At 45.7% G+C, this 26,897-nt stretch overlaps 1 pseudogene; it reads left to right on the plus strand.

Moving 5' to 3' along the window:
- Positions 1-24,849, plus strand: part of LOC137349330 (zinc finger protein 585A-like) — a 287,418-nt pseudogene extending 262,569 nt beyond the window's left edge.
- Positions 24,850-26,897: the final 2,048 nt, after the last annotated feature.

Below are 26,897 nucleotides of genomic sequence, written 5' to 3' on the forward strand. Positions count from 1 at the left end.
AGTGACATGAGGAAAAACGTTTTCATGCAGCGAGTCGTTAAGATCTGGAATGCACTGCCTGGGAGTGTGGTAGAGGCAGCTTCAATTGAAGCATTCAAAAGGGAATTTGACAGTTATATGAAAAGGAAGAATATGCAGGGTCATGGGGAGAAGGCAGGGGAATGGAACTAAGGGACTTGCTGTTTCAGAGAGCCAGTGCAGACACGATGGGCCGAATGGCCTCCTTCTGCTGTGCAACAATTCTGTGATTCTAGTTGCTTAGTAGGACAGAACTTGAAAATTGCCGAAAATAGAGACGTGTTGTCAAAGCTTTTCATCATGCACTCATCGGGACAATCCACAAGAATAACCAATGTCAGGGCAACTTATATGGTATGAGAAGAGAGTGCTGATTGCTTAGCAAGTGAACTCTGATTGGTAGAGGCGTTGCCATGGAGAATGCACCAGTTTGCGGTGACTGATTGTTTACTGTCAAGCTTTGTTTGAAATTTAAACCAGGCAGTTCAACGTTGATTGGTCAAAGCATTGCCCGAAGGAATGAACCAGCAAATGGCTGTCACTTATTTTGTTCCACTGAAACAGGCGCAATGTTTGTACATGTTCTTTCCATCTGCAAAGAACAGGGCCCTATGTATTAATATATGTAGCTTCCAGTGCCCGCAAATGGGCCACACTGTGAGCCCTACTAACAATATTAAACTGGTTGTCAGCATAATTCTTAGCACACTGTGGATTATTTAGCAAACGTTGCCCAATTGCTGAATCACATCTAATGTTGGACACTGTGTTTTGAGTTTTGCAAGCACGGGCTTGTTGGGTATGGCGATGAATCATGAGATTGGTGTTACATACTGACATGATTTCCATTGTTTGCACATCAGGTTTACAATTCAATTTGCTTTGGATATTGATGAGAATCTCACTTCAAATGATGGTAGAAATATTCTTATATCAACATTAATTATTGAATCCTGGACCAAATACTTTTAGGGATGGATTGTAACGTTTGAAATGAGATGCAGCTAAGAAGAAGAAGATGGGAATGATGTTATTAATGATACAGCCGAATGCATTGCACCCTTGGGGTTTTGTTGATCAATTTCGTTCTCCACCTTGAAATTAAGAAGAGGGTGCGGCACCAGGTGGAATCCAACAGTTGTTTCACTGTTATAAGGGTTATGCCTCATAATCTACCCAACAAAAGCTGCAAACAGTCTGATGGATCCGGACTGTCTTGTTTCCAAGGGCAATGTGTATCCTTTATAAATTGTCATGTCCAGAACTGTACACAGTATTCCAGGACTGGTCTAACCAGGAATTTATATGGTGGTAGCAAAACTGCACCTCCTTTAGCTAACTGCCTCGGTAGCAGATTGTACAGTTAGGGTATTTACATAATATGTAGCGACTCAGCAAAAGACTTGTTTGATCAGAATAACAGTGTAAAAACTGGAATGTGAATGAAATTCCAACAATAAATATAGATAAAAGTTTCAAAACTTTTCAAGTATTCCGAGCCAAACTGTTGGTGTCATTGGTTCAGGCCATCCTTGTCAATGATCGCGTCCCATACATTGGCACTGTAGCAATTCCTGCACCACTGAAAATATTACTTTCTTCGGATGCGCGTTTCCTGAAATGCAACCATTCGGTGGTGCACTGCTGGCACTTGCGCAAATCAGCCTCTTGGACACTATGACACAAAACAGCGAAATAAACCGAAATCCCCTCAATGGCCACTATCGCTGCCTCAATCATCGCATTGAGTTCCCCACTCAATCGCCGCTACTCTTCACCGCTCTCTCGCGCGCTCGCCGCTGGTTCCGCCCCTTGGTTGGGGTCCAATGACGGAGCGTTTACCCAAGATATCCAGCGGTTGAGGATGTCCCATATTCACAAGACAGGAAACCAGAGCGCCGGCGCAATGTTGAACAGCACTTGGAGCATGCGCAGTGTGAATGTGAATGATGGCGGGCGCTTTTGCACTCGGTAAGCGGGGGCAAGAGCGGTGGATCCGGCGGGTGGGCGAGGAGGCTTCAGAAACACCCGGTGTAGGTCTCAACAACCTCAATAAGAAGTTCCCGGTCCCGCGTTTGCACTGAGCGGGGTGGCAGCTGCGGGGCTTCTCCCGGTGACAGGCCCGGAATTAACGGCCACCAGATTTCCAGCTCTTTTGGAGGAAATAAAGATTAATAAACTGTAACATCAAAGGACAAAACTTTAAAGGAAACTGAGCTCAGTTATAAAGGGGCCTGGGGGAGGGTGGGAGGAACCATTTAGGACACAGCACAGGGCAGGAGGTCCCCCTTCCCTGGTTCCACAAAGACTCCCCTTGGACTGGGCCACACCTGGGCAGGGCTGGCTCAAGGTGCAGGAAGCTGCAAGCTGCTAGGCTGAGCTGTGGACTGGGAGGAGTGGAGGGTTTGACTGACAGGCCTGGGGAGGGGGATATCAGGGCAGGTACACACACTGCTCCCCCTTTTCCTTCTGGGAACTTTTACTGGAATCGTGTTGCTGAGTGTTTCTGAACTCTGTCTCCCTAGCCTGGTAATGTTGGTGGATTGTGGGCTGCTGTGAGTGTTGGACTATATTGTCTCTCCTCATTCTTCCTCCTTCTCCCACTCCGAGTTCCAGTCTGCAGGCTCCGGCGGCTCAATGTACCTGAAAAATTTACTCTGTTTGTCTCTCTACAGATGCTGTCTGAACCACTGAATACATCCAGTATTTTCTCCTTTGATTTCAGATTTCCAGCATTTGCAGTATTTTGGTTTTATTTTAATGCAAGCGTTGCTCACAAAATTATGTCAAGAAATCTTGACGGACCAATTAAGAGATGGTTTCTATCGGGATGGGTGTTGATGTTTTTGGTTGCATCAGTTTGATTTACAGTGGAAATGGAGGAACAGCTGCTGGCTTTAATCCCGAGTACTTTTGAGCCCAGTCAGGCCCAGCAATTTCTAATGTGAGACTGTGAGGGAGGTAGATTCCAGGGGAGATGAGGTTCCTAAACCGACACCAACCACTCAATGTAAAAGAGTATTGTTTTAGGAACAAATATTTCTGTAGAGGCTTTTAATCCATTTTTACATGTACAAAATTTGTTACTTCATTCTTGGGATATGGGCATCACTAGCCAGACCAGCATATAGAGTCATCGAGAGATACAGCACTGAAACAGGCCCTTCAGACCACCGAGTCTGTGCCGACCAACAACCACCCATTGATACTAATTCTACATTAACCCATATTCCCTACCACTACCCCACCATTCTCCAACCATCTACCTACACTAGGGGCAATTTACAATGGCCAATTTACCAATCAGCCTGCAAATCTTTGGTTGTGAGAGAAAACCGGAGCACCCGGCAGAAACCCATATATTGCCAATTCCCATTGAAAAGGTGATGGCGGGCCACTTTCTTGAACCGCTGCAGTCTGTGTGGTGAAGGTGCTCCCACGATGCTGTTAGGGAAGGAGTTACAGGACACTCATCCAGTAATGATGGTGATATATGTCCAAGTTCACATCAACTTGTATTTATGTAATGCTCTTAATGTAATAAAATGTTTCACAGGATTGTTATAATATTACATTTGACACTGAGTCATATAAGAAGATATTAGGACAGATGTGCAAATGCTTGATCAAAGAGGTGTGTTTTAAGAACTGTCTGAAGCACGGAAGGTGAGGTTTAGGGAGGGAATTCCGAAGCTTATGGCCTGGGCAGCTGAAGGCACGGCCACCGGTGGTGGAGCAATGAAAATCGGGGATGCTGAAGATGCCAGAATTAGATGAGCCCTGATCTCTCGGTGGGTTGTAGGGCTGGAGGAGATTATAGAGATAGTGAGGGGTGAGGGCATGGAGAGATTTGAAAGCAAGGATGAGGATTTTAAAATTGAGGTGCTGCTTAACTGGGAGCCTGTGTAGGCCAGTGAGCACAGTGGTGATGGTGAACAGGACTTGGTTCCAGTAAGGACACAGGCAGCAGAATTTTTATGATCTCATGTTTACGGAGGGTAGAATGTGATAGGCCATCCAGGAGTGTGTTAGAATAGTCAAGCTGAGAGGTAACAAATGCATGGATCTAAGTTTTAGAGGCAGATGAGCTGAGACAGTGGCAAAGTCGTGTGATGTTACTGAGGTGAAAATAGGCGGTCTGAGTGATGGTGCTGATATGCAGTCAGAAGCTCATCTTGGGGTCAAATATGACACCAAGGTTATGAACGGTCTGGTTTAGCCTCAGACACTTGCCGGGGAGAGGGATTGAGTTGGTGACTAGGGAGTTGACTTTGTAGCAGAAACTGAAGACAATATTTAATCAGAGGAAATTTCTGTTCATACAGTACAGGATGTCAGACAAGTCAGGATGGTGTGTGACTTGGAGGGGAACTTGGAGGCGATGGTGTTCACATACACCCATTGCCCTGATCCTTCTAGATGCTGGAAGTTGAGGGTTTGAGAGGTTCTGTCAAAGTTGTGTTCGAGTTGCAGATATATAAAATCCCTCTCCTCTGCCTGCTCCTCGCCCTCTCCCTCCCTCTCTCTCTGCTCCCATAGAGGGTAGAGTCTTGTGTAGGTCCACACTGGTTGGCAGGTTCCCTTCCCTTCCCTGAAGGACATTAGTGAACCAGTTAGGGTTGTCCATCAATCCAGCAGCTTTCATGGTCACTTCTTCCTATTGCTGGTCCCATAAATTACCAGATTCATTCAGTTCCATTTCATAACCTGCCGTTGTGTTTTTGTGGATTCTCTCACACTTTTTCTTTTTAAAATTAATTTCATAGGGTTGTAGAAGGGGGAGGATTTGCAGCCGTGAAATGCAAAGCAAACGTCAGATCAAGATCTGAAACAGTCGCCCAATGGAACATGGAAGGAAAAAACACCGATCAAAGTGGGGAGAAACTGTACACGTGTTCTGTGTGTGGACGGGGTTTCAGCCGATCATATGGCCTGCCAAGACACAAGTGCAGTCACATTGGGAAGAAACCATGTAAATATGGGGACTGTGGAAAGGGATTGAATTATCAAGTTGGAGCTAGAAACTCATCAACGCAGTCACACCCTGGAGAGGCCGTTCACCTGCTCTGAGTGTGGGAAAGGATTCACCCAATCATCCGACCTGCTTGAGACATCAGTGAGTTCACACTGACGAGCGACCTTTTAAATGTCCAGACTGTGGGAATTGCTATGAAGGTTCTGCTGAACTGATGATCCATCAAGGTGTTCACACTGATGAAAGACCGTTCAGGTGCTGTCCCTGCGGGACTGGGTTCAGACAGTCATCTGATCTCAGTGTACACCAGCGTATTCACACTGGGGAGACGCAGTTCACCTGCTCTGAATGTGGGAAGAGATTCACTTACTCATGCACCCTACTGAGACACCAGCAAGTTCACACAGGGGAGAGGCCATTCAGCTGCTCAGAATGTGGGAAGGGATTCACTCAGTCATCCAGCGTTCTGATACACCAGCATATTCACACTGGGAAGAGGCCATTCTCCTGCTCAGAATGTGGAAAGGGATTCATTGACTCGTCCACCCTGCTGAGGCACCAGCGAGTTCACACTGGGGAGAGACCATTCACCTGCTCAGAGTGTGGGAAGGGATTCACTCGGTCATCCCACCTGCTGGCACACCAGCGGGTTCACACTGGGGAGAGGCCATTCACCTGCTCAGAGTGTGGGAAGGGATTCATTCAGTCATCCCGCCTTGAGACACCAGCGAGTTCACACTGGAGAGAGGCCATTCATCTGCAAAGAGTGTGGGAAGGGATTCATTCAGTCATCCCATCTGCTGATACACCAGCACATTCACAATGGGGAGAGGCCGTCCACCTGATCAGGGTGTGGGAAGGGATTCATTCAGTCACCCCACCTTCTGAGACACCAGTGAGTTCACACTGGGGAGAGGCCGTTCACTTGATCAGGGTGTGGGAAGGGATTTCTTACTTCATCCAAACTTGTGAAACGCCAGCCAGTTCACAGGTAACTCAGGGATGGGAAATTTCTGCCACATAGCAAATTTTCAACATTAGGGTTTCGTAAATACACCATTAGCTTTTCTCTTTCCAACCTTGACCAAAAGACTGGCCTTCAAAAAAAATGGAACTGACAGTTCCGATTTTTTTTTAAACCTTCCAACCAGCAAGCTGTCGGGAGTTTTTTTTTTAACCTCTTTTAAGTCACCTTTATTTTTTATCGTCTTCCACCTTAGTGGGAAGCAAGTGGATGGAACTGCATACTGCTTCACAACTTCAGTGTGTCAGTCTTCTGGAAATGGCCAAAAAGGAGGTGTGTGTATCCACAGACCAATTCACAATGTTTGATTTTGCCTTCATGGGATATCTTAGCAGAGATCACCTGAGAACTGACACAGCTCATTTGACATGGCTTAAAATTAATGGTGCAGAATCAGTAGCTGGCAAGTCGCTGGTCTTCAGCAAAAACATTGGTCTGTCAATAGGAATTTGAAACTTGCTTCCATTTACACAGCAGTATAAGTCTGAAGTAATTTCTGAAAACACTTCACAAACTGGTTACTGTGAATATCCTGCAGTGATCATGAGCTTTGTAACCTTAATATGTTCTGAGCATTGCAGCAACTGAAGTGATCTGGAATTTCCACTTATCGGTTTGCTCAGGTGTATGGCTGAATTCCATTCATTGTTCATCTCCGTTTTCACTGTCTACTGCCCCAGTCACTCTGTAAACCTTGAGTCAGTGTGAAGCGCTGTCTTTTGCACCATAGTGATGGAAGGCAAGGAGTTTAAATCTGGCCATCTTTCTTTAATACGTGTTTGGTATTGCTTAAGATTATCTGGAAAAGACTGTCCTGCACCACAAGTGCTCTGTATTGGTTACAGTGCAACTATCCTGTGAGCTCTCTGCAGTCACTACAAATGGTCACTGGGTTTCTGAGGCTGATGGCACAGTACTCTGTACATGTATGCACATATATATACAGAATGCTGACTTTCTCCAAGCCAACACAATAGTTATGCTTTTCAGCTCACCTTGCTGTTAAATGCAGCTGTCATGGTGCAATAGAACAGGAGCCAGAAGTGTTCATCACTGTTGGGATACACAGCTGTCCATTGGACATGCTGCATTGTCACAGAGCCATGACCAAACTTTTGAGCCTGATTTGGGGATGAAGCAACAGAACCTCAAACTTGTTACTGTAGAGATTGTCGTTGGCTGTCCCTCAATTCGAGGATGACGTCAACTCAAGATCGTGAGATTCTACCATGGTCTTCAGGTCACTGAACAGGTTGATTCTCGACCTGCTGATCTTTAGGCACATGGGGCAGGATGTCCCACCAGGTAGTGGGACCCGGAGTGCAGGATTTGCTTCCTGGAGGTATAACACTAGTCTCATTACTTTTCCACTGTCGCCAGCAAGATCTGGTACAACTTTTACGTTGTATAATATTTGGACCCTTTGAAGAGGAAAAGCACATTTTTAATTAGTTTTCATGAAGGTAATAATGAGATCTGCACTGCAAACAAGATTATTTTGGTTTAAAATCTTTATAATATGACTAATTATTTTAAACTATAAAATCTACCATGAGTCATGATATTTATAAACAAGTATCTTATCTATAGAGGCACCACATTTGCTAAAGTTAATAAGATTATTTTACTCTTTTGTACTTGGAGGTAAATAAGTGTCGAAAAGAAAATTGGATCAGGAGTGTCACATGCTCCTAACACAATGTATGTGACATTCCTGTCCATTTAAGTTAATGGACAGTAAATTGGACAGGCTGTATAACTGGTATACAATCCTCCCTACCTGGTTTTACTTTCCGCATTATTCAGGTGATTATGTCACAGTGCAAAGTAAGAAAATAACCCCACTTATATTCAAGTTTCTGGATTGTCAATGTCTCATAAATGTTTACTTTTTATTAATTTATATACCTATTGATTTCCCAAGGTACCAGAACGTGCCATATGGTATGCTTATTGATATAACTTTCCATTAAAGTTGACACATCTTCACAGAACATCTTTTACATGAACAAGCTATAAATAGGCAGAAGCAGGACATTGAGAACATGAAGCTCCGTAAAACCAATTATCAGCTGTCAGGTAAGTCTCATGAAATCGTATTCTGAGTACAGTGTAATTTGATTCTTTATATATGCAAAATTGTATGAAATTGCCATTACTCAACTAGTTTGCTTCAATAACAGTGCTTCAATTACATGATTCCTTGTCAAAAAAAAATCAGACCTTCTGGTCTTTGGCCACTAATTTTCAGACCTTTTAGTCTTTGGGCACTAATTTTCAGACCTTTTTGTCTTTGGCCACTCTCGCCCTACATTTGTTTCTTGTTTTCATGAAATACTCTCCCTATTAGTGCTCAACTGCTGGATAACTCTAATTACATTTATATGTGCTTATACATGTTTATAAAGTGTCTGTGTGCCCTTTGTAGAGTAGGAATAAATGGGTCATTCTCGCATTGGCAGGCTGTGACTAGTGGGGTACCGCAAGGATCAGTACTTGGACCCAGTTGTTCACAATATATGTCGATGATTTGGATGTGGGGACCAAATGTAATACTTCTAAGTTCGCAGATGACACAAAACTAAGTGGAAATATGTGTTGTTAGGAAGATGCAAAGCGTCTTCAAGGGGATTTGGACAGACTTAGGTGAGTGGGCAAGATCATTGCAGATGGAATATAATGTGGAAAAATGTGAGGTTATCCACTTTGGTAGGAGGAACAGATTTGCAGAGTATATTTTAAACGGTAAAGGATTAGAAAGTGTAGATGTACAAAGCGACCTGGGTGTGCTTGTCAATAAGTCACTGAAAGCTAACATGCAGGTGCACCAAGCAATTAGGAAGGCTAATGGTATGTTAGCCTTTATTGCAAGAGGATTTGAGTGCAGGAGTAGTGAAGTCTTGCTTCAATTGTATAGAACCTTGGTTATGCCGCATTGGAGTACTGTGTTAGTTTTGGTCCCCATACCTTAGGAAGGATATTATTGCCATAGAGGGAGTGCAAAGAAGGCTCACCAGACTTGTTCGCAGGATGGTGGGACTGCCCTATGAAGAGAGATTGGGGAAACTGGGCCTGTATTCTTTAGATCGAAGAATGAGAGGCGATCTCATTGCAGCCTACAAAATATTTAAAGGGATGGAGAGGGTAGATGTAGGTAAGATGTTTCCCCTAGTTGGGGAGTCTGGAATCAGGGGACACAATTTCAAAAAAAGGGGGAAGCCACTTAGATGGGGAGAAAATTTCTTTACTCAGAGGGTTGTGAATCTTTGGAATTCTCTACCCCAGAGGGCTGTGGAAGCTCAGTCCTTGAGTATGTTTAAAGCAGAGATTGATATATTTCTAAATACCAATAACATAAAGGGATATGGGGATAGTGTGGGGAAAAAGGCATTGAAGTTGATCAGCCATGATCGTATTGAATGGTGCAGCAGGCTCGATGGGCTGAATGGCCTACTCCTGCTCTGTTTTGACCGAGGCAGGGTGAATGTTAATTCAGTCCCACTTCTCCACACGTCACAGCAGATCAGTACATTTTCCCACTTACCCAAACAGCCAATTAAATACTCCATTTGGCCCCAGAACAAGGCACACCGACCAGTTTTCTTTAACAAAAAATATCCATTTATAAAACCATGTCTTAACCAATAAGAAGCAAATATATAAGCAAATTGAGATATTAAAGCTCCTTATGTTTCCCTAGCCCTCATGCACATGCACATATCCAACCCCGATTCAATGGGGAAAAAAAGGGATTTTTGTTTCTGGCTGTTGCAAAGAAATAGGAGGAATAAAAAAGAAACTTAGAGTGCAATGATCTAGAAGGAAGTCCTTTGGCTTGGCGAGGTGTCCCAAAGTCGAATATTTGGATGCCACTCAAAGTCTTTCCACGCGGTGTTGATGAATAGTCTATGTTCGGTAAGCAGTCAAAAAAATTCAACTGCAGAAGCTGCTCAGATCTTCCATCAGTTGAGCAGCAACAGGTGTCAGTTCTCATCCACATTCGATGCAAAAGTCCTTTTCAAGATGCAAGATTTCTGCAAATATTCAGGGTTTCTTCAAAAATGCAGGAGGCAACAGTACCACTTCATACAAATCTGCCAGACTTTTGCCCACTCACTCAACCTATCTATATCGGTCTGCAACCTCCGAATGTCCTCTCCACAAAATACTTTCCTACTTATCATTGTGTCATCAGCAAATGTAGCTGCCATGCCATCGCTCCTCTCATCGAAGCCATTGATATAAATTGTAAAAAGTTGATGCTCCAGCACAAACTCCTGCGGGACGCCCCACTCATCACATTCTGTCAATCAGATAATGGACTCATTTATGCATACTCTCTGTTTCCTGCTAGCCAACCAATCTTCTATCCATGCTGATATGTTATCCACTACACCACGAGCTTCTACTTTGCGCAATAACCTTTTATGTGGCACCTTGTCAAATGCCTTCTGGAAATCCAAGTACAGTACTTCAACGGGCTCCCCTTTATCCATGGCACATGTTACACTTTCAAAGAACTCCAATAAGTTGGTTAAACATGATCTCCCTTTCACAAAACCATGCTGACTATTCACAAATGCCTTGAGTTTTTCTAAGTGCCCAGCTATAGCCTCCTTCATGATTGATTCTAACATCTTCATCATGACAGATGTCAGGCTAACTGGCCTACAGTTACCTGTTTTCTGCCTCCCCCACTTGTTGAATAGTGGGGTTAGATTTGCTACTTTCCAGTCTGATGGAACCTTTCCAAAATCGAGCCAATTTTGAAAAATAACACCAACGCATCATCTGCCTCATAGGCCACCTCTTTTAAAACCCTAGGATGAAGCCCATTCAAGACCCAGGGACTTGTCAGCCTGTAGCACCATTAGTTTGGTCAGTACAGCTTCTCTGGTGATTGTAATTTCACCAAGTTCCTCTCTTCCTTCCACCTCCTGATTTATAGCCAAGACTGGAATGTTTTTCGTAGCCTCTCTGGTGAAGACAGAAGCAAAATATTTGTTCATTTCATCCGCCATTTCCTTAACTCCCCATTCTCACTCTCCAGAGGACCAACACTCACTTTACTTACCCTTTTCCTTTTTAAATACCTGTACAAACTCTTGCTATCCGTTTTTACATTCCTAGTTAGCTTCCTCGCAAACTCTAATTTCTTTCTCCCTATCAACCTTTTAGTCATTCAAAAAAATTCTAGATTTATTAATTGAATTCAAATTTCACCATCTGCTATGTTGGTATTCAAACCCATGTTTTCAGAGTACGAGCCTGTGCCTTTGCATTGATAGGCGAATGACATTACCACTTCACCACTGCCACCACCCTATAATTTAATCAAATTTAAATTCCATCAGCTGCTGTGGTAGGATTTGAACCTATGGCCCCAGAACATTATCCTGGATCACTGGATTACTAGTCCTGTTTGATTACCGCTATGCTACCATCTCCTCTTCCATCAATCAGCTGGGAATTGTGAGCTGCCAGGTAAGAGGTGTGCAGGGAATGGGTTAATACACCCCAGGTGGTGGGGTGGGGGAGGGGGGTGGTGGAGACAAAAAGTGTAGTGTAAGCGGCAAACTCCGGGAGAAAACTCTCAGGGAGTGTCTGTTAATGAAGGAGAAATTGACTGGTCAAGGAGCATTCATAAATGGAGGTGAAATGGAGCCTGGTCAGGGTGCGCCTGTAAATGGCAATTGGTGACTGGTCAGGGAGTGTATGTGTATGGAGGAGAAATAGAGACTGGTCAGGGAGCGTCTGCAAATGGAGGATAAAGGGAGACTGGTCAGGGAGCATCTGGAAATGGAGATTGGTCAGGGAGCATCTGGAAATGGAGGATAAAAGGAAACTTGTCAAGGAGCATCTGGAAATGGAGATTGGTCAGGGAGCATCTGTAAATGGAGGATAAAGGGAGACTGGACAGGGAGCATCTAGAAATGGAGGAGAAAGGAAGACTGCTCAGGGAGCGTCTGGAAATGGAGACTGGTCAGGGAGCATCTGTAAATGGTGGAGAAATGGTGACTGGACAGGGAGCGTTTGTACATGGAGGATAATTTATTTTACAAAAGCCTCTCATGACCACAACGTCCCAAAGTGCTTAACAGCCAATGAAATAGTTTTCAAGTGTGATCATTACAACATCAGAACCGCACTCAGAAAAAATCAAGGTAATCAGGCAGAGGCAACATTTTGTGAAATGGAAATCATGTTTAATCGATTTATTGTGCTGTGAATAAAGGGGAACCAGTGGATTTAATGTACTTAGATTTCCAGAAACCATTTTTTAAGGTGCCACAGCAAATGTTATCGCAGAAAATAAAATCTCATGGTGTGGGGTAACATTTTGGCCTGGACAGAAGATTGACTAGTTAATAAGAAACAGAGAGTCGGCATAACTGTGGGAAAATGTGAAATTGTCCCTTCTGCCAGGAAGAATAAAAAAGCATATTATCTAAATGGTGAGAAACTGCAGAGCTCTGAGATGAAGAGAGATCTGGGTGTCCTTGTGCATGAGTCGCAAAAGGTTAGTCTGCAGCTACAGCAAGTCATTCAGAAAGCTAATAGAATGTTATTGTTTATCGGGAATTGAATACAAAAGTAGAGAGGTTATGCTTCAGTCATACAGGGCATTTGTGAGTTCACATCTGAGGTACTGTTTACAGTATTGGTCTCATTATTTAAGGAAGGATGTAAATGCATTAGAAGCAGTTCAGAGAAGGTGTACTCGACTAATTCATGGCTTAGAAGGAAAGGTTGGACAGGCGAGGCTTGTATCCGCTGGAATTGAGAAGATTAAGAGGCGACTTGATTGAAACATACAAGATTCTGAGGGGTCTTGACAGGGTGGATGTGGAAAGGATATTTCATCTTGTGGGAGAATCTAGAACTAGACGTCACTGTTTAAAATAAGGGGTCGCCGATTTCAGACAGAGATGAGATTTTTTTCTCTGAGGGTCGTGTGTTTTGGGAATTCTCTTCCTCCAAAGGCAGTGGAAGGAAAGTCTTTGAATATGTTTAAGGCAGAGGTAGATAGATTTTTGATAAGCAAGGGGGTGAAAGTTTAGCGAGGGGAGACGAGAATGTGGAGTTGAGGTTAAAATTAGATCAGCCATGATCTTGTTCAATGGCGGAGCAGGCTCAAGAGGCCAAGTGGCCTAATCCTGCTCCTAATTCATTTGTTCATAAATTGGGAGACAGTCACAGCGAGAGAGAGAGTGAGAGACAGAGTAAATTTCAAGAGACATAGAGTTATACAGCACAGAAACAGGCCCTTCGGCCCATCATGTTCATGCTGGCCATCAAGCACCTATCTATTCTAATCCCATTTTCCAGCACTTGGCCAGTAGCCTTGTATGCCATAGCGTTTCAAGTGCTCAGCGAAATACTTCTTAAATATTGTGAGGGTTCCTGCCTCTACCACCTCTTCAGGCAGTGTGTTCCTGATTCCAACCACCTCAAAATTTCCTCAAATCCGTTCTAAGCTTCCTGCCCCTTACCTTAAATCTATGCCCCCAGGTTATTGACACCTCTTCTAAGGGAAAAATTGTTTCCTCCTATCTGTCCTATCAATGCCCCTCATAATTTTCCATACCTCAATCAGGTCCTCCCTCAGCCTTCTCTGCTCCAAGTAAAACAACCCTAACCTATCCAGTCTCTCTTCATACCTGAAATGCTCCAGCCCAGGCAACATCCTGGTGAACCTCCTCTGCACCGTCTCCAGTGCAATCATATCCTTCTTATTGTGTAGTGACCAGAACTGTACACATTACACCAGCTGTGGCCTAACTAGTGTTTTATACAGCTGCATCATAACCTTCCTGCTCTTATATTCTACAAAGTGATTACCAACAATGCAACCGGCAGCTTACGTCATCCAACTGCTTCGATCTGCGCAGATTGGTTCCTACCTTGTGCGCATGCGCTGCGTTCCGCAGTGCCAGGACTGGTTGGCGCATGCACAGATGACATCATCACGTAATGCAGGCAGATGTAGGGGGGATCCAGGCCGGAGAGATTAGGCGTGGGGGAGAGGGGGTCTGGGGAGCGGGCAGAGAGCAGGGTTGGGGGGAGAGTGGGTCTGGGGAGCGGGGAGAGAGCAGGGTTGGGGATAGAGGGGGTCTGGGGAGCAGGCAAAGAGTAGGGGTGGGGGGAGAGGGGGTTCGGGGAGCAGGGAGAGAGCAGGGTTGGGCGCGAAGAGTGGGTCTGGGGAGCGGGCAGAGGGCAGGTGCGGGGAGAGTGGGTCTGGGGAGTGGGTAGAGGGCAGGTGCGGGGAGAGTGGGTCTGCGGAGTGGGTACAGAGCAGGAACGGTGGGTCTGGGGAGTGGGTAGAGAGCGGGTGCGGGGAGAGGTGGGTCTGGGGATTGGGTAGAGAGCGGGTGCGGGGAGAGTGGGACTGGGGAGTGGGTTGAGAGCGGGTGCGGGGAGAGTGGGTCTGGGGAGTGGGTAGAGAGTGGGTGCAGGGAGAGTGGGTCTGGGGAGTGGGTAGCGAGCGGGTGCGGGGAGAGTGGATCTGGGGATTGGGTAGAGAGCGGGTGCGGGGAGAATGGGTCTGGGGAGTGGGTAGAGAGCGGGTGCGGGGACAGCGCGGCCGAAGACCTTGCTGGTGGTGGATGTGCTCTCCTTCCCCCCGCCTCCCGCTCCCGACCCACCTCCCCCGCTCGCTCACCCCTCGGCCTGCTCACTCCCTCCCCTGCAGCCATTGTTTGCTGTCATGTATTTCGGTTTCCATCGTGTGATTATTTGAGCAGCGCCATCTTTAATCCTGGCAGCTGCCTGACGTCGCTGACTGTGACCTTCTGGTGCCACACGCTGCATTTGCACATGTTCTATTGCAGCGCCACCTAGAGCTGGCATTGTCAGCAAACGCAGCCCTTTCGGACTGAGGGGAGGTGTTCCGTAAAGCGGGCACCCAGTCAGCGTTTGGTCTCCCCAGCCCTGACGTCCCGCCCACTCCCTGTGCACTCACCAAGATGGCCGCACATGCCCCCCTGACACCGCCCTGTTCAAAATGGCGGCCAGTGTCCCCGCTCATGTCACCGTGGAGTAAACATGGGGCCTGTGGCCTCTTATGCGGAGTTTATGAAGATTCCCAGCCCACTCACGGCTCCAATTCATCCCCTGCGCCCACAATCTCCTCCCGCCTCAGTCCATCAGTGTTTTTGTTCCTGGATATTCCTGGTCTCTCTTCAATCGGGGAACTTAGTCCCTCCTTTTATTATTAGTTTCAAACAAGGCCCCGCTGACTCTCACCCACTGCAAAAGCATCTCCAGTACTCGTACATCTCTGATCACACTGACCACTGCGCATGCTCCAGATACAGACCCCACTGCGCCTGTGCGGTGGGCTCCTGACTCGGGCAGAGACACAACCTCGAGGAATGCTGGGTTATAGACCTGCCCTTGGCAACCCCAATTAGTGATGAACAATGAACAATGAACTCTGTGATGGGACTGTGATGAAATTATTAAATGATTCATCCAGAAACACAAATGAATGAACTCTGCGAAGATTGAGATCTGGATTTGATGAATATCACATTGGATATACTTTGCTGAGAGGGAATGCAAGAAAAGCTCTCGAGCTTGATTCTAAGATCGTCCTATGAGGATAGATTAAATGGAAGAAGCATTTTTTCCTTTGTGTTTGATGAATTTGAGTTGATCTATTGAAACAGATGCAATCTGTCTTGACAGAGCAGAGAGTCCTACAAGAGGAGGAACGGTACTGGACTTAATCTTAAGGAATGAAGCCAGACAAATGGTAGATGTGGCAGTGGGAGAGCATTTCGGGGATAGTGACCATAACTTTAAGGTTGTTATGGAAAAGGACATAGAGGGGCCGAAAATAAGAATACTGAACTGGAGGAAGGCAGATTTCAATATGATAAAACAGGATCTGGCCAAAGTGAACTGGGAGCAGCTTCTTATAGGAAAGTCTACATCAGACCCGTGGGAGTCATTTAGAAGTGAAATTGTGAGGGTTCAGGTGCAGCATGTTCCTGTAAAGGTGAATGTGTAGGACCAACAGGTCCAGGGAACCCTGGATGTCAAGGGATATAGAGGATTGGATAAGGAAAAAAAAGGAGGCATATGGCATATTCAGAGTGCTGAAAACAGCGGAGGCCCTGGAGGAGTACAGAAAGTATAGGGGAGTACTTAAAAAAGTAATTAGGAGAGCGAAGAGGGGCATGAAAAATCACTGGCAGACAAGATAAAGGAAAATCCCAAGACGTTTTATAAGTATGTTTGGGGCCAGAGGATAACCAGGGAAATAGTGGGGCCCATTAGGGATCAAAGTGGCAATCTGTGTGTGGAGCCAGAGGACATAGGTGAGGTTTTGAATGATCACTTTTCATCTGTGTTCACTATGGAGAGGGACGATGTATGTGTAGTGATCAGGGAAGGGGACTGTGATATACTTGATCAAATTAGCATTGAAAAGGAGGAGGTATTAGCTGTAATAGCGGGCTTAAAGGTGCATAAACTCCAGGCCCAGATGTGATGTATCCCAGGCCGCTATGTGAGGCAAGGGAGGAGATAGAAGGGGCTCTGACACAAATTTTCAGATTGTCTCTGGCCACAGGAGAGGTACCAGAGGATTGGAGGACAGCGAATGTGGTACCATTATTCAAGAAGGGTAGCAGAGATAAACCAGGTAATTACAGGCCGGTGAGTCCAACATCAGTGGTAGGGAAATTATTGGAAAAAGTTCTGCGAGACTGGATTAATCTCCACTTGGAGAGGCAGGGATTAATCAGAGATAGTCAGCATCGCTTTGTCAGGGGGAAATCGTGTCGAACAAATTTGATTGAATTTTTCGAGGAGGTGTCTAGGTGTGTAGATGAGGGTAAAGCAGTTGATGTAATCTACATGGACTTCAGTAAGGCTTTTGATAAGCTCCCGCATGGAAGATTGGTAAAGAAAGTAAAATCCCAAGGGATCCAGGGTAATTTGGCAAATTGGATCTAAAATTGGCTTAGTGGCAGGAGGCAGAGGGTGATGGTAGAGGGTTGTTTTTGCGATTGGAAGACTGTTAACAGTGGTGTACCGCAGGGATCGATGCTGGGACCCTTACTGTTTGCAGTGTACATTAATGATTTGGACGTGAATATCGGAGGTACGATCAGTAAGTTCGTAGACGACACAAAAATTGGTGATGTTGTCAATAGTGAGGAGGAAAGCCTTGGACTACAGGATGATATCGGTGGGCTGTTAAGATGGGCGGAGCAGTGGCAAATGGAGTTTCATCCTGAGAAGTGTGAGGTGATACACTTTGGGAGGTCTAACAAGGCAATGGAATATGCAATGGATGTTCGGACTCTAGGGAGTACAGAGAGTCAGAGGGACCTTGGGGTGCTTCTCCGTAGATCACTGAAGGCATCAGCACAGGTAGATAAGGTGGTTAGGAAGGCATAGACGATACTTGCCTTTATTAGCCGCGGCACAGAATATAAGAGCAGGGAGGTTATGATGGAGCTGTATAAAATGCTGGTTAGGCCACAGCTGGACTAATGTGCACAGTTCTGGTCGCCACACTATAGGAAGGATGTGATTGGAACGGAGAGGGTGCAGAGGAGATTCACCAGGATGTTGCCTGGGCTGGAGCATTTCAGCTATGAAGACAGACTGGATAGGCTCGGGTTGTTTTCCTTGGAGTGGAGAAGGCTGAGGGGGACCTGATTGAGGTATAGAAAATTATGAGGGGCATTGATAGGATAGATAGGAAGAAACTATTTCCCTTAGCAGAGGTGCCAATAACTAGGGGGCATAGATTTAAGGTGAGGGGCAGGAGGTTTAGAGGGGAGTTGAGGAATAATTCTTTCACCCAGAGGGTGGTTGGAACCTGGAACACACTGCCTGAAGGGATGGTCGAGGTAGGAACACTCACGACATTCAAGAGGTATTTAGACGAACACTTGAAATGCCATAACATACAAGACGACGGGTCAAGTGTGGGGAAATGGGATTAGTTAGGATTAGTTGGGATTAGTGGGTCGGTGCAGGTGCATTGGGCCAAAGGGCCTGTTTCTGTGCTGTAAAACTCTATGACTCTGTGCTGTAAAGTTGTTTCTCCTGGCTGGTGAGTCTGGAACTAGCAGTCACAGTCTCACAACGAGAGTTCAGTCTTTAGGATTTATTCTATTTTTTCATGAGATATGTGGCGTCTCTGGCAAGGCCATAATTAGTTGCCCATCCTGAATTACCCTTGAGAAGATTCTGAGCTGATATGAAGAAAGTTGCTAAAAGGATTAAAATTCTCCCCCCTAGCGGGCTGTGATGTGATGTTATTGAGTATAATCAGAGATTGACAGATTCTTCAACATTAAGGATGTCAAGGAATATGGGGATATTGGTGTTGAGGTAGAAGAGCAACCATGATGTTATTGAGTGGCAGAGCAGATTCGAAGGGGCATGTCACCTACTCTTGCTCTATTTATGTTCCTCTCCTGAAGGTGCAGATTCTGGCTGGAATGCAGAGTAAAGCTCTCTCTGCACTGTCACTGTAAAAACTCCAAGACAGGTATAGCATGGGTTACATACAGAATAAAGCTCCATCTACACTGTCCCATAAATCACACCCATCCCATAATGAGCTCAGTGAGTTTGGTAACAAGGCACTGCAGTGATATCATAAAGAAAAACCTCTCAGCCCAGCTGGTCCTCACCGTGTCCTTTAAAGGTGGAGAGCTGGGACATCCTGTCTCAAAACACATCCCTGCCTGTTCATACCGAGAATCCCAGGGTGGAGAGCTGGGACAGCCTGTCTCAAAACACATCCCACCCTGTTCATACTGAGAATCCCACGGCAGAGAGCTGGGACATCCTGTCTCAAAACACACCCCACCCTGTTCGTAATGAGAATCCCAGGGCGGAGAGCTGGGACATCCTGTCTCAAAATACATCCCACCCTGTTCATACTGGGAATCCCAGGGAAATCCCAGGGTGGAGAGCTGGGACATCCTGTCTCAAAACACATCCCTGCCTGTTCATACCGAGAATCCCAGGGTGGAGAGCTGGGACAGCCTGTCTCAAAACACATCCCACCCTGTTCATACTGAGAATCCCACGGCAGAGAGCTGGGACATCCTGTCTCAAAACACACCCCACCCTGTTCGTAATGAGAATCCCAGGGCGGAGAGCTGGGACATCCTGTCTCAAAATACATCCCACCCTGTTCATACTGGGAATCCCAGGGAAATCCCAGGGTGGAGAGCTGGGACATCCTGTCTCAAAACACATCCCACCGCATAAAGACTGAGAATCCCAGGGGAACGACCAAGTCCAGAGTACGGAACAAAACCAAGGGAGAGGGAAAAGAGGAGGATAAAACAGGAGATAAATCAAGGCATAGGAGAGAAGGACACCAGTCTTCAGTTTTAAAGCCTGTGGCTTCTGGAGGGAAGAGTGATTTCAGTAGTTTTAAGATCCAGGGAGAGAACAAGGAGGCTGGTCTAGATTCCAGCACAGTGAGGATGTAGGGGGAGGGAGATTGTGTAGAGCCGTGTATTCAAGGTTAAAGATAAGGGAAAGGCCAGTGCAGTCATTACTGCAGAAGTTTCCTGAGAGAGAGAGAGAGAGGGTGGGTGTTACAGTGCACCATGGACAATCTGGTAAACTGTCTCTCTGCTGTGACTCGCTTTCCTTCTGTTAATAACTTACTGCAGCCCAGTGACACAGACAGACAATTAAACTCCACCAATGTCCTTTGGTCTGGTGAGGTCTCCCTTTGTGAAACATGGGCTGTTGTTAAAGGTTTTCATTCTGACATGTTCACAGTGTGAAATGAGCTGCAGAACTGCCGACACCATCAGCTTTAAGGAGATGTTCCCCTTTGGAGATTGGATTGCTCATTGAGCTTTATCAGGGGGATATTGGACAGGAAGCACACAGCACGGACATTACACTGCATCTGGAATAGTGAGTGTTACAGTGAGGCTTTCAGGCACTTTATTAAACACACACACAGCAGAAGCACATTAATCTGATAGGAGATCACTTCCACATCAGCAGCCGGATGTGTGGAACCTCCCGAGAGTCCGGTCCCTTCACAGCCAATATTTACAGGTGCTGGGAAACGGAAAAGAGTCTCAATAAAATCAGGGATATATTTGTTCATACAAACCAACCTCCCAAAAATACAGAGTTATTTCTCCTTCACTTGTAGACATTGTCTGGTGATTGACAGGATCTCCAACTAATACAAAGAGCAGGAGGTGGGGCTGGAGGACCAAGCAGGAGGTTGGTCCTCCACACAATTGAAGTAAATGACCAAGTGGGTGAGGCTGAGCCCGGATCGCCTTCATTGCCTTGAAACTTTGCATTGATTTCTCACAAACTCCAGGAGCGAACTGTCTTTCTGTTGTGGCAGGACAGGTTCAGAGCACAGCTAAAAAAAAGCATGTAGCATCCCAGTATTTATAAATAGAAGCATAGAGTACAAACACAAGGAAGTGATGTTAATCTTGTATAGAACACTGGTTCAGCCTCAACTGGATTACTGCATCCAGTTCGGGGTTCCACACTTTAAAAAAGATGTGAGGACATTGGAGAGAGTGCAGAAAAGATTCACAAAAATGGAACTTGAGTAATGAAGATAGATTGGAGAGGTTAGGTTTGTTTTCCTTGAAGAGAAGGTTGAGAAGAGATTTGATAGATCATGAGGGATCTGGACAGAACAGAGAGAGAAAAACTGTTGTTGGTGGAAGGATAGAGAAAGAGGGCACTGATTTCAGGCAATTGGCATAAGCAGCAATGACGACATGAGGAAAAGTTTTTTTCATGCAGCGAGTGGTTAGGATCTGGAATACACTGAGTGTGGTGGAGGAGGGTTCAATTGAGGCATTCAAAGCAGAATTAGATAGTTATCTGAAAAGAACATGCAGGCTCACAATGAGTAAGTGGGGGAGTGGCACTCGTGTTAAGGCCTACACCGAGAAGCGTGTTGAGGTCTACACTGGGTGTTTCTGAAGCTTCCCCGCCCACTCCATCGCTCCCGCCGCCGGTTACAGATGCGACTTACAAGCACTTCTGCTCCACCGCCATCACTGGTAATACGCATGCTCACAACAATGCTCCGCACTGCGCCTGCGGCCTCGGTACCAGACGTTCTCACCAAGAGATCTGACCTGACAGCTCACAATGTCCAGGTGATTGGCGGCAGCTCCAGACCAATAGCAAGATGGGGCGGGACTCGAGGACAAGGTCAGTTCTGAAGGAGGGTCACTGACCCGAAACGTTAACTCTGCTTCTCTCTCCACAGATGCTGCCAGACCAGCTGAGTATTTCCAGCATTTTTTGTTTTTATTTCAGATTTCCAGCATTCGCAGTATTTTACTTTTATTATATATTATATTGGAGGACAACGTTGTTGCGTGCCGCGATCCCCGCTCCTCACTCGCTCCGATTGGTTGGAGGATTTACCAACAGCTCAGTCCTCAAGCTCCGTCCCCTCACTTCCTATTGGTCCAGACCTGCTGCCAATCAGACGAGTGGGCGGGTGATGTGACTGAGCATGCGCGGCCGGCAAGGGCTGAGACAGAGAGCGCGTTTCCAGCAGGTGAGAGGGAGGCAGGTTAATAAAGCCCGGTTCTGATGAAAGGTCACAAACCTGAAACGTTATCTCTGTTTCTCTCTCCACAGATGCTGCCTGACCTGCTGAGTAATTCCAGCACTTTCTGTTTTTCGTTTAATAAAGCCTGGGGCTTGCAGGCTGCAGACCACCGAGTGTGGAGCCAGGAGCCGAATTAAACAGCGAGAGTACACGGTACCAACATGACCCTGAGCTTCCGGTCGCTTACCATTTCAACAGCATCCATTCTCTCCTCCCCTGCTCTCATACCAACATTTCTGTCTTTGGCTTGTCCCAGTGAACATCAACGCAAGCTGGAGGAGCAGTGCCTGATCTTTCGATTCAGCACTCTACAGCCTTGTGGACTGAATATTGAGTTCAATAACTTCAGAGCATTCCTGACCTGTTTTTATATTTAATTTTTTCAGTATGTGCTTGTTATTCATGTAGACAGAGCCGCTCATTATTCCACTATTAACAGTCTCTCTGGACGAATGCATTGTCTTTGACCACAGTCTTTGCCTTTGTCCCACGACAGCTTTGTTATTTAATCTCTCCTGCCCTCTGCCCTATCACACACCTTTCCTTTTGTTCCCTTCCTCACCATCCCCTCCCCAACCTCCTTCACTTGCTTAAAACCTAATTCTTTTCTAACCTTCGTCAGTTTTCATGAAAGGTCACAGACCTGAAACATTAACTCTGCTTCTCTGTCCACAAATGCTGCCTGACCTGTTGAGTATTTCCAGCACTTTCTTTCAGATTTCCAGGATCTGCAGTATTTTGTTGTTACCTTCAGGGATCTGTGGACATGAATTGCATGGTCTCTCTGTTCCTCTATACTTCTCAGTATCCTACAATTTATTGTGTATTCCTTTGTCTTGTTAGCTGTCCCAAAGTCACATTTCTGTGGACTGAATTCCATTTGCCATTATTCTGCCCACCTGACTAGTCCATTGCTATCTTTCTGCAGTCTTAATTATCACCCACACAGTCAATGTTTGTGTCATCTGCAAACATCTTAATCCTACCTTCTACATTCAAGTTCAAATCAGTGATCTATACCACAAAAAAGGACCGAATGCTGAGCCCTCTGGAACCCCACAGAAAACATCCTTCCAGTCACACAAACACCCATTCATCTTTTGCTTCCTGCCTCTGAGCCAATTTTAGATCCAACTTGCCGCTTTGCCTCGCCTTTCTTGACCATTCTGCCCTGTGGGCCATATCGTGGGCCTTGGTTGCACTTTAGTCCCACTCTCCTAATCTTTGGTTGCTCAGTGTGGAGGGGGGTGGGTAAGTCAGAGGATCTTCTCCTGGACCTGCTCTTGGACCTGTTAAAACAGCAATGTGTAGGTCCAGGATGTGCAGGGACTATGTTGGGGGAAGGGTGTCACTCTGGCTGCCAGCCTCTCTTCTGTGGTCTTGTCCGTGCCTGGGTAGTCCTGGAGAGGGAGCACACTTGATCCTTTCTGTGACCAGTGGGCACCTCAGCATACAGAGTGTCTTATAGACTCTAGGAACAACATTTTGGTTTAGTTTGGAAGCTTCCCCTCTCTTTAGTTCTGATTTTAATTGCGTTTTTTCGCTTCTTTTAGTTTGAATGGATCATATGTTTGGGGGAAATGAGAGGAAACAATGTTCCATAGAAACTAGAATTGTCTGTTCTGAATTTCTATCCTGGACTGACAGTGATGACTTTTGTAAATTCCTTTTACAGGGTATTAGAAGGGGAGGATTTACTTACTCGATTCATCAGAACCTGAATATCATCAGCCTTTGAATGTGGAAGGAGAAATGTTTGTCTGTTCTGTCTGTGGGAAATGATTTCAGACATCAGTGTGACTCGAAAAGCACTGAGACAAACACATCTGAATGAGAGTGTTCCAGTGACTGACTGTGGGAACAGTTTTTCCAATTACATAGCCTGAAAAACACCGCACCATTCACAGCGGGAAGAAACCATACACGTGTTCTATGTATGGATGAGGCTTCAACTGATCATCCAACCTGGAGAGGCACAAGGACACCCGCATCATGGAGAAACCATGGAAATGTGGGGACTGTGGGAAGGGATGCAAATACCCATCCTGACTGGAAACTCATCAATGCAGTCACAATGGGGAGAGGCTGTTCACCTGCTTGCGTGTGGGACTGGATTCACTTAGTGATCCAACCTGCTGAGACACCAAATGGTTCACTTTGAGAGATGTTTTGTATGTTCTGAATGTGAGATGAGCTTTAAAAGCAAAAAGGATCTGCTGACACACCAGGGAGTTCACACTGGGGAGAGGCCATTCACCTGCTCAGAATGTGGGAAGGGATTCACTCAGTAATGACTCGTGCTGCTACACCGTGTTCACACTGGGGGGAGGCTGTTCACTTGCTCAGATTCGCTCAGTCATTGTAACTGTTGACACATCAGCGAGTTCACAAATGACTGTAGGGGTTGGATTCTGCTGTTATTGCTGCTATTAATTACAGCCTAGAAAGTAGCAACTGTAATCCCACTATTTAAGAAGACAGGGAGAGGGAGAATGGAGAACTGCAGACCTGTTAGTTTGATGTCAGTAGTAGGGAAATGTTAGAATCTAATATGAAGATTGTGAGAACTGGATGTTTAGAAAATAATGTGATTGGGCAGAGTCAACATGGATTTATACAAGAATATAAGAAATAGGAGCAGGAGTAGACCATATGGCCCATCGAGCCTGCTCCACCATTCAATACGATCATGGCTGATCTTGGGTTTCAATTCCACTTTCCTGCCTGCTGCCCATATCCCTTGATTCCCTGTGAGAGAAAAAATCTCTCTATCCCAGCCTTAAATGTATTCAATGATAGAGCATCCACAACCCTCTGGGGTAGAGAATTCCAAAGATTCACAACCCTTTGAGTGAAGTAATTTCTCCTCATCTCAATCCTGAATGACTGACCCCTTATCCTGAGACTGTGTCCCCGTGTTCTAGATTCCCCAACCAGTGGGAACAATCTCTCAGCTTCTACACGATCAAGTCCTTTCAGAAGCTTGTATATCTTAATTAGATCACCCCTCATCCTTCTAAATTCCAGAGAATATAGGTCCAATTTACTCAGCCTGTCATCAAAGGACAACCCCTTCATCCCAGGGACCAATTTAATAAATCTTCGCTGCACTGCCTCCAGTACAAGTATATCCTTTCTTCAATGTGGAGACCACAACTGCACATGGTATTCCAGGTGTGGTCTCAATAAAGCCCTGTACCATTCTAATGAGACTTCCTTATTCCTGTATTCCAATCTCGTTGCAATAAAGGCCAACATGTCATTTGCCCTCCTAATAGCCTGCTGCACCTACATGTTAACTTTGTGCGTTCCTTGTAGGAGTACCCCCAAGTCTCTCCGAACATCAACACTTAGCAGTTTCACACCTTTTAAAAATATTCTGCTTTTCTATTTTTACAACCAAAATGAACAACTTTACACGTCCCTACTTTCTACTCCATTTTCCATCTTGTTGTCCACTCGCTTAACCTGTCTATATCTGTTTGCAGCTCTCCACAGCCTCCCCGCAGCTCACCTTTCCACCGAACTTTGGATCATCAGCAAACTTAGATACATTACTCTCTGTGGAGAGGCCAGGGGAGTAGCAAAACATGAATTGCTTCATAGGAGGTAGCAGGGACACGATGGGTCAAATGGCCTTCTTCTGTGCTGTAACATTAGCCACTTAACTAATCAGCTGCTCTGCAGTGGAGCTTGTTAATCCCTGCCTAAGACTGGAAGAAAGCTACTTTACTTTTTTAACTTACTTTATTTAGAAAGTAATTTACAGTTAAATGCTAACTGCAGACCAGATTTTTAGAAAGTACTGACACTTGAAACTCCCCACTCACCTTACAATCTGCACTCAGATTGCAAGCTGCACCCAGGTGTCTGTATTAATACTATTTCTGAATCTGAAACTGCAGGATTAGGCTGGGTAGTTTGTTTTCAGTAGCACAGACGGGATGGGCAGAGTGGCCTCCTTCACTGCCAGATATATTTCTGCATTTTCTAAATATTCTAAATCTCTGAAGAGAAGGAATGTGAAGGGATATGGGGAGAGGGCAGGGGAGTAGCAGCACATGAATTGCTCCTTAGGAGGGTCAGCATGGACACAATGGGCCAAATGGCCTTCTGTGCTGTAACGATTCTATGAAAGCTGCACAAGATTATGACAGGTTTATATAAGGTAGGCAAAGAAAAGCACTTCACATTAGCTCATGGTACAACGACTAGGAGACAGATTAACGTTTTGGACAAGAGATACAAGAGGAAGAACTTTTTTTCTGCAGTGAGTGGTGATGTCCTGACACTTACTGCCTGTGAGGACAGAGCGGGGAATGGGACTGACTGGATTGCTCTACAGAGAACTGGCAGGGAACCAAAATGCTGACTATCCTCCTTCTGTGCTGTAATGACTATGACTCATTTCTGTAATGTCTCCCTCATAATTTAACCCTTGGAGTCCAGGTAGCATTCAGGTAAATCTATGCTGCACTCCATCCTTCCCCATCTGCAAATCCTCTGTGTCTAAACCCCTGTAAGAGGAGTTTACAAAAGCCATCATTGCCAGTTCAAGATAGATATTCAAATTATCCTCTTCTCCTTATTCCTGACCGAGGACGACCATGCATGTGCCCTGCTGCACATTGCCCTGAGGAGACACTCCTCAAAACACTTTGATCAAGCTTTTGGTCATTTGCCCTAATATCTCCTTATATGGGTCAATGCCTTATGTGGGACACTGGAACCATCAGAGGAATGTATGTTGGCATGAAGAGAGCTTTTGGGCCAACCATAAGGAAGACTGCACCCCTCAGATCTAAATCAGGGGACACAATCACTGACCAACGCAAGCAAATGGACCGCTGGGTGGAGCACTACCTAGAACTGTACTCCAGGGAAAATGTTGTCACTGAGACCGCCCTCAAATGCAGCCCAGTCTCTGCCAGTCATGGATGAGCTGGACATACAGCCAACAAAATCGGAACTCACTGATGCCACTGATTCTCTAGGCAGCGGAAAAACCCCTGGGAAGGAAGGCATTACCCCTGAAATAATCAAGAGTGCCAAGCCTGCTATACTTTCAGCACTCTACGAACTGCTTTGCCTGTGCTGGGACGAGGGAGCAGTACCAAAGGACATGCGTGATGGCAATACCATCACCCTCATTAAGAACAAGGGTGACCGAGGTGACTGGAACAACGACCGTGGAATCTCCCCGCTCAGCATAGTGGGGAAAGTCTTCGCTCGAGTCATTTTAAATAGGCTGCATTAGCTGGCTGAGCGTGTCT

This window comes from Heterodontus francisci, chromosome 34 (genome assembly GCF_036365525.1).
Source record: "Heterodontus francisci isolate sHetFra1 chromosome 34, sHetFra1.hap1, whole genome shotgun sequence".
Taxonomy (NCBI): Eukaryota; Metazoa; Chordata; class Chondrichthyes; order Heterodontiformes; family Heterodontidae; genus Heterodontus; species Heterodontus francisci.